Source organism: Lynx rufus, unplaced genomic scaffold, assembly GCF_022079265.1.
Source record: "Lynx rufus isolate CCGP_SWC_20201006 ecotype Redwood Valley unplaced genomic scaffold, mLynRuf1.p SCAF_6, whole genome shotgun sequence".
Classification (NCBI taxonomy): Eukaryota; Metazoa; Chordata; class Mammalia; order Carnivora; family Felidae; genus Lynx; species Lynx rufus.
Window position 1 is genome coordinate 104,534,738 of NW_025814878.1, and position 12,022 is coordinate 104,546,759.

Consider the following 12,022-nt stretch of genomic DNA (forward strand, 5'->3'; position numbering starts at 1 on the left):
CCTGTCCTCTCTCTACCACTATGTCTTGGCAACAAAGCAATGGAAAGACAAAGCAAAAGCAAGGAAGAAGGGCCCCTTTCTCTCCCAACTTTGCGCCCCAATCTGGAGCTGGAGGTTTGACGTGGGGTCATGATAGGCAAGGATGCTGACTGGTAACGAGATTGGAGCGGAGAAAGCCCAAGAGGGTAACTCCCCCAGAGAAGTCAGTCTGAAAAAGGGGAGGGAAGAGGGATGGCGAGCAAGCAGGAGAAGGGGCAGAGGCATGGGGCAGGGTCACCAGCGGGGGGGGGGGGGGGAGCATGCCGGCCCACGCCAGTCCTCGTCCCTATCAGCCAAGTCTATGCCTGTCCTTTACAGGCCTCAGTTTCACAGCCCCTGGATGGCTTCTCCCTGCCAGCCCCAGACATGTTCACTTCCTGACACCCAGTCTTTGCTACCCCTCAAAATCTGGCCCCCATCCTGCCCATTGCAGCTCCTGTTCATACACCCCCACTCAGTCTTGGAGGGGGCCCCTCTGCTGGGAAGAGTGGTGGCAAGAGGTGGCCACTAAGGTCCTAAAGCTGTACTCTCCCTTGAGACCTGGGCCCTGCCTGGGAGCGGAGCCTTGTCCCATCGTGGCTCTTTCCCAAGGCCGACCAGGCATCAGACACCTTGCTGACTATAGGAGATACAGGGACACCGGAGTAGGCAGTGGAAAGTGCAGGGCCTTTGGATCCAAATGGACACAAGTGGCACTCCTGGCTGCCATTCTTTAGCTGAGTGACCTTAGGCGAGTTACTCAGCCTCTCTGACCCACAGTTCCCCTCGTCTGTAAGACAGGAGTGCAAATGCCTGCCTTGGAGAGTCGCTGTATGCGGACAGGTAAACACACAGCTACGCTGGCAGGTGGATTAGGAAAGAGGCCCTAAGAGAGAGGCACAAGGTGCTATGAAGGCAGAGTTGGCTGGACTCTGGGGCTACAACAATGTGGAAGGGGCTTTCTGTCTGGAAGAACCACAGGGTAAACTGAAAATAAAAACTCTCTGAGGGGGCCACTGTAACTGCTGGGAGTAGGAGAAGGCTTCCTGGAGGAGGGGACACTTGAGTGTAGATAGAAGAGCAGAGTTTGGCCCGCTGAGTGGACAGGGATAAAGAGCAGGCAGGGGAAGCGAGGTCTGGAGGATTCTGATGGCTCACAAGGCTCTCCCAGTACTCCTCTGGGGGTGATAGAGACTTTGAGGCTAGGTAGGGCAGGGGATTAGGGCTTCTTCAGAAACATTCCCAGCCAAAGCCCACAGGGACAATGCAGCTCCCTCAGGGGGTGAGCCCCACACTGATTTCCCCGCCCTCTGGGACAGGATGTCTCTGCCAGAGAATTTAAACAAACAAGGAGACACTAGAGGTAGGTCCAGCTTGCACATTTAGCACTGTTGTTGTTTGCCCAGGAGTGAGAGGAAGAGGGCAGAGGACACCAGCCCATGACAAGCACAGTGCCACTCAGCTGGGGCAGGGCACAAAGCAGAAAGAGATTTTCTCCAGCTTTGTCCCTCCCTACCCCCCAACAGGTGCCCAGAGGTCTCCTGTCTGCCTGTCACAGACATGCAGAGACCTGGAAACAGCACCAGGAGAAGTCAAGTCTGCTGCATGCCATGTGACCTTGGCCAAGTCAGTCCCTTTTTGGACCTCAAGATCCTCCTAGGTAAAAGCATGAGGTTATACTCCCTAAGCTTTAAGGCTCTGTTACAGCTCCATCAAACACTCCAACTGAGATCACTTATATAAAATGTCACATCTTCCAGGGGGCTGTGTATTTTGAAAGGCTCCCCTTGGAGAGGACAATGCTTAATTCAAAGATGGGTGAAATCTGGGGCACAGTACCAAGTGGTGGAGAGGAGATGTGGTTCCAGGGAACGTCTCCAATCCCAGCAGGTAGGGAACTGCTTCCTCTCCTACCTGGGACACTAGAATCTCTGTCCTTTTTGAAAAGACACTGGTGGGGCGCCTGGGTGGCGCAGTCGGTTAAGTGTCCGACTTCAGCCAGGTCACGATCTCGCGGTCCGTGAGTTCGAGCCCCGCGTCAGGCTCTGGGCTGATGGCTCAGAGCCTGGAGCCTGTTTCTGATTCTGTGTCTCCCTCTCTCTCTGCCCCTCCCCCCGTTCATGCTCTGTCTCTCTCTGTCTCAAAAATAAATAAACGTTAAAAAAAAAAATTTTAGAAAAGACACTGGCTTGGTGAATCCTCACTGTGAAAAGCCCCCACCAGCTACCCTGCCCCACCCCTACACCCCCATGGCATGTAATGGAAAAAGCCACACAGGCTGGACTCAATCTTGGTCCACCCATCCAAGCCTGGAGACTTTGAACAAGTCACATCATCTGCCTGAGCCCTGTTTTCCTCATCTGTGAAATGGGAGTTGTGGTGCTGTACCTCCCAGGGTAGTAAGAAAATAAATGGAGACTGTGAATATAAGCAAAGCTCCTGGTCTAAAGCAAGTATCACATACATGTTACTTCCCTTCCCTTTCTCTGTCCCTACCCCCATGAGTGAGCAAACTCAGAGAATACAAACTCACTATCATCTGACTAAAGTCAAACAGAAAAAAATTAGGGAAATGGGTTTATCCCATCTCCCTGTAAAGAAGAAGAAAGGGCGCCTGGGTGGCTCAGTCAGTTAAGCATCTGACTCTTGATTTCAGCTCCGATCATGATCTCACGGTTCATGGGTTCAAGTCCTGCATCGGGCTCTGTGCTGACAGTGTGGAGCCTGCTTGGGATTCTTTCTACCACTCCTCTTTGTGCTCTCTTTCTCTGTCTCAAAAAAAAAATAAATAAACTTAAAAAAAAAAGAAGGAGGAGGAGAATGAGAAGAAGGAGGCAGAGAGAGAAGGAAGGAAGGAAGGAAAGAAAGAGAGAGAGGAAGGAAGGAAAAGAAAAGGAAGGAAGGAAGGAAGGAAGGAAGGAAGGAAGGGAAGGAAAAGAAAGAAAGAAGGAAAAGAAGAGGAAGGAAGGAAGAAAAGGAAGGAAAAAAAAACGAAAGAAAGAAGAAAGAAAGAAGGAAGGAAAAGGAGAAAGGAAGGAAGGAAGGAAGATGCCAGAGATGACTAGGGGTGAAGGATATGTCGGCTTCGTTCCTTCTTTAGCCTTTCTTCAGAGCAACTGTGTCACAACCTTTTCAGAGCAACTGTGTCACCAGGTTGTCACTGAATTGGCTACACTGTGGGTTCCTCAGGAAAATCCTAGGGGGGGGTGGGGAAAGAGGCAGGTATCCCGCCTCTTAACAGGAAGGGTCCCTTCCCTCCTCTCCCAGTGATCCCTTCGGCCTGGGCCAGAAGCTTGGCCCATGACCCAGGCCACCCCCAGGATGGTTCACAAAGATAAAGTCAGTTAATGATTGGCCCCATGAGAGAAGGCACTCCCACCATCCTGCCTGCCTTCCCAGACCCAGAAGTGCAGGGCAGGCCACAGAGAGTGGGGGAGACCTCCCCTCAGCTTCCAGTAGCAGCCTGGCCTAATATCCTCAAGATAACCGGTGAAGCAGACAATTGGTCAAGAGGTATCCATGTCAGGAGAACATCAGACCAGGTTCCTGGGAGCCTCGGGAGGTCCTAAGAGATGGGGCGGGGGGGAAGGCTGCGGGAATGGGCAGACACAGCACACCCAGTTTTATCTGCCTTATTTATTGGAGTTTCACTTGAGATTTCATTGGAAGAAAAGGCTCCACTACTGAAGAAGTTTGAAAATCCCTTCGCCGACCAGATGAGCAAAATGAGGTCCAGAGTGGTCCAAAGCCATACAGCTACAGAGAGGCAAGACCTGAGCTCGGATTTCTTGACTCACAGCTTGGTGCCCTTTTTATTTCTCCAAGGGCTACTCACTTCATCAGGGCAAAGCCCTGAGCCAGGCACCTCTAGGGGAAGTGGGGCTTCAGCCCCCAAGAGCTGACCGGCTAAATGGGGAGCCAGGCAGTGCCTGGGAGGGGTCCTATGCATGTGGAGCAGGTCAGCTGCTCGGCCCAGGGTTTGGTTGTTTGCTTCTCTTTCCCACATGAAGGGGCTCCCTCATTCCAGGCAGCGCCCTGCAGAGGGCACAGCTGGTGTGAACCGTGCTCCCCTGGGGGCCCCTGGAGCGATGGTCCTGCCTACATCGCCCTGGATGTCAACCCACCTAGACCCATATCCTTCTGAAACACAGCTGGAAGCGTCAGGAGAGGTGAGGTAGGGCACGCTCCAGGCTGCTGTGTCTGCTGCTAGCTTCCCCAAGTCCCAGGACCTGGCCCTGGTCAACTCCACGAGGCCCAGTCCCCACACCCCAGCTGAGAGTGGTGGCCAAAATATTTAACCACCATTTATGGCTCAGGCACTAGTTCACATAGAGCTGGGGGCAGAGGCCGGGCCACATGTAACACCCCAGGGTTCTAGACTGTGGGGAGGTCCAGGGGACCCGGGAAGGGACTGGAGTAACCGGAGAGGCACACAGAAGGGTGGGGAGTAGGGAGGACCAGCTGCTGGAACATCAGCTATTTAGACCAGACGGCCTTACTGAGGCACACCAGCCGAATGTCCTCCCCCAGTCCACTCTCCACTCTAGGCTGGAATGTACCGTTCCCAGCCGAGCACGAGGCCTGTCTGGGGCCCTGGTCTACCTGCCTCCATGTCTCCTCCGCTCCTGGGAAGACCAGGCCAGGGCTCCCCACCTTTCTGTACATAAATATAGTCCACACCCAACATAGCAGGGATGTCACCGCTCGTGGGTTCCAGCCACTGTTGAAAAAATGGCAGACACAGCCAGCCCTAGCCCTCGGCTGGAATCCCAACCCCAAGTGCCCAGATCACCGACAGCTATAATTACTCAGAACATTTTCCTTTTCTTCCTCTCCCTCTCTTTCTTTGGATATCTCCATTCCTCTCCTGTCCTCCCTCCGTCCTTTCTGCCTGTCCCCACTGTCCCACGGAACATCCCGGACCATCCTGTTGGCTGAGTGTTCCTGTATGCCTGTCTAAAGCCTCAGCTTCTCAGAGGCCCCTGCGAGGTTACTGCTCCCTAGCCCCCATCCACTGCTGGGGGAGGGGGGCAGGTTGGGCAATGGGGGACAAGGTAGGAAGATAGGCAGTCTTCACATCTCCCCAATTCCCACTGGGCCTCCAGGGACTAAGGGAGAGCCTGCAAAAGGGAGATTTCTGAGGAGATGGGACACCCATCTGGGTGGCACGGGTGCCAGCGGAGCTGGTGCGGCAACTTGAGAGAGCCACAAGTACAGTGAGGGGCGCCAAACCCCTTCCCCTAAGCCCCCCCCCCCAGGCATGACCTGCAGCTTGAAAGAGGACAGAGGTAAGTACAGTGAATCTTACGTTGGGGGGAGGGGGGGAAGCTGCTCCTCCCCCACTGTGTGACCCTCGTCCCCACCGCTTATCCACCAAAACCTCTTCCTTTCTGTAGCTCCTCAGTTCTCCAAGCTGAAGGCCACAAGAACTAATAAACCACACACATATGCGCGCACACACACGCGCGCGCACACACACACACACACCACCCCCACCCCCAACTCCACCCCCACCACTGCCACTACCACCCGAGACAGGGCCCCACAGAGAAGAGAGAAGAGAGGAGAGTTCCCAGAAACCCAGCTGTTCCAGGCAAGCTGACCTGGGTCATGGCGCCCTCCCCACCCAGAGCTACAGAGGCTGGGCGCCCCCTGAAAACTCTCTCCCAAAACCACCACAAGAGTCACCTTGAGAGCCCCTCATAACAAATCGCGTCTCTGAAGCCCTGCCATTAAACACCGCTGCTCCTTGAGCAGCTCCTTGGATATATATCCATGCTCGGGGCTGTGGCCAGGGGTCGCAGCACCTGAGTTCAAAACCAGGAAGTGTCACTGCCGTGCGGTGTGACCTGAAGTAAGGCACTGCCCATCTCTGGCCTCAGAGTCCTCTCTTTAGAGTGAAGGGGTGACTGATTTCTGAAGCCCTTGTCGGGCTCCCAGCCCATAGCCATAGGGGATGGGGAGGAAGCAGTAAGGCTGAGTGAGAGCTGTGGACTCGGCCTGTGGCCTCTGGAACTGAAAGGTATGGAGAGAGGACCAGGGAGAACCAGAGAGCACCGTCTGGGACCACCTTTTAGAGATGTTTATAAAGATTACTGGAACACAGGTGAACAGGGAGACAGAGAACAAACTCTTCGGTCCGTTGTCTGACCAACAGCCCAGGTTTGCCTATCGCCATCAACCACAACAGCTGGGATTGCAACAAGAAGGATTTCAGTTATATAAGCAGAGGCCCACCAAACTCATCTTCTCTGGGGGATGTATGGTATGATAGCCGTGGTATGTTTATCTAGAGACTTCTAGGCCCATTCCTGGCCTGGATGAACTGTCAGGGAGTGGGAGAGGAAGCAGGAGAGGGCGAGACAGGGTGTCAGCTCCCAGGCACCCCCTTTGCGAGATGGGTGGGGTACCCATGCCTCCAATCTGAGAGCTGAAGTGGGGGAAGGAATTTGTCAGGGGTGTGGTGGGGCCGAGAGCAGGGCAGCAAGGGAATGGAATGAGAAGGCTGTCGAGTGGCAAAGCAAGTGTTTGTGGGAAATGGAGAGAAAGACCCTTCCTGGTGGGAGGGGATGAGAGGGAGCCTCAGCCCAGGACTCCATGCCCTGGGCACCCCCAGCCCCACTCCGGGCACAACACATCCTCATTGGGGCAGGTCCTGCACTGCCACTGTGACATCAGCTTAGGTAGAGGAGCAAAGAGCCACAGTTTGAGAAGTAGAGATGACACCCACTGAGCCTGGACCAGGCATTGGGGAGATAAGGCTGGGGCGTGTCCACAGGACAGACTGTGAGGACAAGGGCACTTCCTTCCCCCGAGAGTGCTGGGGTGCTCAGGCCAGACCTGCTTTTTCTCTGGGTGTCATCCCACCTCTCACCTGGGGGCAGCTGGTAGACCGTGAAAGTGTCTTCCCTTGCTCTTTACTTGGACAGATAGGACAATTCTGTGACTCATGCCTCCTCCTCTGTCCTGCACCCAGGAATCTCAGGGAACGGATGCTGAAAAGCCACCCAGGAAGGAAGGCCCTTCCTCTTTACTGCAGTGAGGACCGGGGAAGGGGAAGGATGAGCAAGAGGGTAGGGCCAAGCCCCCCCGGATACCTCAACCAAATAATGGACAATTTGAGGTGAGGCCGGGGTACCTTGATGTGAGGAGATGTGCTGAGCTGCCGATGATTTATGCCTGTGTATTACAAGGAAGCTGGGTCGGCCCTGCCCAGTCCCCTCTGGAGGCCCGGGTCCCCAGCACCCAGTCTTCCAGGCTGGAAAGGCCAGCCAGGCTGGCTCTCCCTACATCACCACTCTCTTCCTTCTCTGTCCGTCCTACCAGGCCAGGAGTTGAAGATTTCTCCCATCTTCCCACACTCTGTCCTCACCAAGCCACCTTGGACACACTCCTCACCCCTCTGCCCCTCCTGGCCTAATGCTCCTCAGGGGACCCCTGGCTATCTGAGGAGTTGTCTCCACACCTCCCCAGGGACGGCAGGGGGAAGCCTCCCGCCTCTTTAAGGCTGCGAAAGGGGAAGGTGAAAATGGAGAGGGGTCATCCTGCTGGGCTGGCTGGGTACAGGCTAGGGAGCTTCTTCTCTGGCGTATAGGAGGAAGGACCCTCCACACACAGACAGAGGTGGGAGGCCTTGAACCTCTTTCTCCTGAGCTGAGAGCACAAACTTGCTGGGCATCTTCCAGCAGTGGGCTTCAAATGAAGCTGCATCTGATTGTGGACACCTTCCAGACATTCTTGGAGGCCCAGGGCCCCCTCCTCAACCAGGACCCCTCCTAGGTACCTCACCCAGTGCCACCCCAAGCCTCTAGAGGGCGCGGGAGAGCAGTGCTGGACTCCCGGCCCCTGGGGCATACCCATGGTGGCTCTCTGAACAGACCCCTGGGACCAACCATCTGCCCCCTCACCCACTGCCCCAGGGGAAGGCGGTGCCCCGCTGGAGACTGCAACCTGGCATTGGAGAGTATGGGCCAGGCCTGAGAGGACTGATGCTTAGAGGATGCAGAAACCAGCTGGGCCTGGGGCACGCTGAACAAGGATGGGTTTGAACAGTGGAAAGATTATCTGAGACCAATCTGAGATTATCCCGCTGTTCATTTGGGGACAGAAAGGAGAGCAGTGGCCTGGGCCCTGGGAATTCCCACCTGCCCTTGGAATAAGGAGGGGCTTCTTGGCCCACACAGCAAAGCTGCAAAGCCCCCCACCCCCTTGCAGTGTCAAAACTAGGGTAAGGCTAGTGAGGCCACTAGGACACAACGTTCAAGGTTGGCCCTGACAGCGGGCACCTTCTTAAATACTTCACCCTGTCACCTCGCTCCCTCATCTCAGTCCCAGCCCTGCCCTCTGAGCGGCCTGTCCTGGGGACTAAAACCACAGGAATATTTGAGGCAGAGGTAGCATAGTTGAGCAGAGGGGTTACTTTGTCACACAGAACCCCTCAAAGGAAAGAACTAGCCCTTAACTCAGCTAGAGGGGAGGGGAGCAAAGAATGAAAAGAGAGACAACTGTCTGTTGCCTGAGCCTGGGCCCCTGTGTGGGTCTGTCTGTGTCAGTGTCTGTGTGTATTTGTGCATTCAGATCCCATGTGGGTCTGCCAATTTCTAGCTATGTGTCCTTGGGCAAGTTAGCCAACCTCTCTGAGCCTCAGTTTTCTTGAAAACTTGTGATAATAGTACCTACACCTATCATAATACCTAACGAGGTCGGAGTGAGCATCAAATGAGGTCATATATGCAAAGGGTGTAGCATAAGCATCTGGTCTGCACTAAATAAATGTTGCTAGCTATTCCCAGTGTTATTAGTAATATAATAGTGTGTAGCCCCAGTTTACTTTACAACCTTCTCCCCATTGCCTACACATACACACACACACACACACACACACACACACACACACACATCCCACTCTAGTCAGACAGGTCTTCTGACAGCCCCAAACGCACGTTGCTTATTTCTTCATCCCGGTCTCGCCAGCCATGAAATCTCACCTCTTAAAATAAGACTTTCTGGAACATTTCCACTCAGTAGTCTCCCCAAAACTCCTACAGCATTAGCTGTCTAGCCCTCACAAGCTTCATGTTGTGGATCAATGCTGATCATTTAATTTTGTGAGGGAGTCGTGTGTGTGTGTGTGTGCGTGCGCACACGCATGTGTGTCTCCAAGCACCCTTACATAGGAAGAACTATATTTTTCCATGATCTGTACATCCCACACCTCAGCCTAAGGACTAATACAGACCTGGAGGTGTAGACATCCATATGTAGAGTCCCTGAATGATGATGGTAATAATGGTAAATGCTGCCTTTGATTGCATTCCTACTACGTGCCTTATATTTTTTCTCATGACTCCCCATGTTAACCTTGTAAAATTACAGCTTAGAATTTAAGTAACTTGCCTAAAATCATCCAGCAAATAAACAAGAAAGCTGGGATTTAAACTCAGGTCTATCTGGTTCCAGAGCCTACACTCTTAACCACTGTGGTTTAAAGAGAAGAATGAACCAAAAGCCAGAATTTCCTTTTTGTGATCAAAGATGGAAATAATAAAACAAGGCGGTACAAGAACTTCAGTCGAATGCTTTCAGGATTTCAAATCAGAGTCCCCTGGGGTCACGTCCCATCACACATTGTTCAGAGTGAGGCCAGAGAGCCTCAGTCATCAAAGGAAGAGGTACCAATAGGGTTAAAACAATATTCATCCCAGAGTGAGTCAGAAAAATCACTTACCTTGATTGATTGATCAATCACCAGAATGTTCCGGTTGATCCTAGCTCTATTTCAACTGTCTATAGGAGAAACTTTTATTGTTTTTCTCTTTGTTGGTCAACAATTAAGCATCTTTTTGATAATTAAATGGACAAAATTTAATTATCAATATTTGCTGGTCAGTCAGCAAAGATAACATGGAGTAACCACCAGAAGACCACCTACCGGCTGATTTTCACATATGCTTCATCAATCCCCAGTTTTTTGTGATTTTTTTTTATTTTAATGTTTATTTATTTTAGAGAAAGACAGAGTGAGAGCAGGGGAGGGGCAGAGAGAGAGAGAGACAGAATCCAAAGCAGGCTCCAGGCTCTGAGCTGTCAGCACAGAGCCTGATGTTGGGCTCAAACTCACGAACCATGAGTTCATGACCTGAGCTGAAGTCCGACGCTTAACCGATTGAGCCACCCATGTGCCCCATTCCCCAGTTTGCATAATAAAATCTGGCAATGGGGAATATATTCCCTTCAGGTATCCATCCTCCTTTGCCATCTCCCTCTAGTCATTCTGGGCCTCGGTTGACTTGGAATGTCTACACCATATTCTTCTCCCTGTGACTTAACTTCCTTACCTGGAAAATGGGGATTTATTTTTAAAATTTTTTTTAACATTTATTTATTTTTGAGACAGAGAGAGACAGAGTATGAACAGAGGAGGGTCCGAGAGAGAGGGAAACACAGAATCTGAAACAGGCTCTAGGCTCTGAGCTGTCAGCACAGAGCCCGAAGCGGGGCAAGATCATGACCTGAGCCGAAGTCGGACGCTTAACCGACTGTGCGACCCAGGCGCCCCGAAAATGGGGATTTAATAAGACCACCAACCCCATAGGACTATGGCAAGGACCTAATGAGGCAACATATGTAGGGCTCAATGGCTGGCATGGAGTGAGTGCATGATACACATTTGGAGCTGTTAGTGTTGGCATTTCAAGCTGGGTAGAGGTGGCCAGATTCTGAACCCCACTTTGGCTTCAGAGAAGCAGCATCTCCCGACAACCCTTCCCTCTTGCCTACCAGGATGCACGTCCCAGAGAATCAGAATTCGGCACTCTCTTGCCCCTCCAATCATACCTCAGCCCCCAGAGATGTAGAATCATCAAACCCCATGGCCAAGAAGGCAGTAATAGCTCATCTGGTTCAACTTTATTTCTTCTGAAAGGGAAGGCAGAATCTTTGGCAGCTCAAATGGCTTGTCCTAAAATCATGTAACATTTACTTCCTTTAGTGAATTGACCTCAGATTTCATTGTACACCAAACAAGGAAATCAATCTCATAACTTGGTGCCACACCCTGTTTGGGACCCAAAAAAAGGTGTTGTTATTACCTGCTTACTTTGCTCACTCCCCTAGTTCACACATCTTGGCACTAAACAACTTTTGGTTATTTCCACATACTATTCCATTCCCCAAGATGAAGTCTTGACATCATTGAGGAAATTTTTCAGTGCAATAAAGGTTCTGAAGGCAGCTCATTTGTTTATTTGTTGATTCATAAATTTGGTAAATATTTATTGATATCTTCTTACATACCAGGCCCTGCTCAAGGGAACGAAACGCCACAGTAAAGCAAACTCACACGGTTCCTGCCCTCTTGGAAAGTATAGGTTAGCACCTGAGCAGAGCACACCTGGTCTGTTCTTTTAGTATGATTACATGGAATTGGCAATAATTAAAGCCTCTAATAATGGATTAAGGGACTTCCAGGAAAAGATAGCCACCTGAACATTTGTGTCCACTCCTTTCCTGAAATGCCACTAAAGCAAAGTTAAAGGCTCTCTACATTTTTCTTTTCATTTGATTTTGCTTTTTAAGGCATACACCCACAGGGACGGGAAGAATGGGAGAGAAGATAACAGCAACAAAATTTTGGAAGCTAGAAAGCAGGTGGTGGGGAATACCATAACCACCTAGTCTACACCCTAGAATTTCTACAAGGCTCAGGAAATAGTGATGGCAGTTACCTCTGGAAGTGGGAGTTGAATTGAGTAAATAAAGAGGACTGTTCCAAAGTGTTTTTTAAAAGCAGTCAGATTCTTTCCTCAGATTCTTTCCCTACCTCACACAGCCAGGCAAAGGGCTCTAGGTTTATTCCCTGGTGAGGGGGAAATGGAAGGTGTTTGGACAAGGAACCCCAGGACACTGAGAGCAGATATATCTTACTGAAAATGTTCACATGGTGGATGCTGGGACCCAGGCCCCCTGGAATACCAGAAAACTGGCTTTTGTCTTCCAGGCAGGA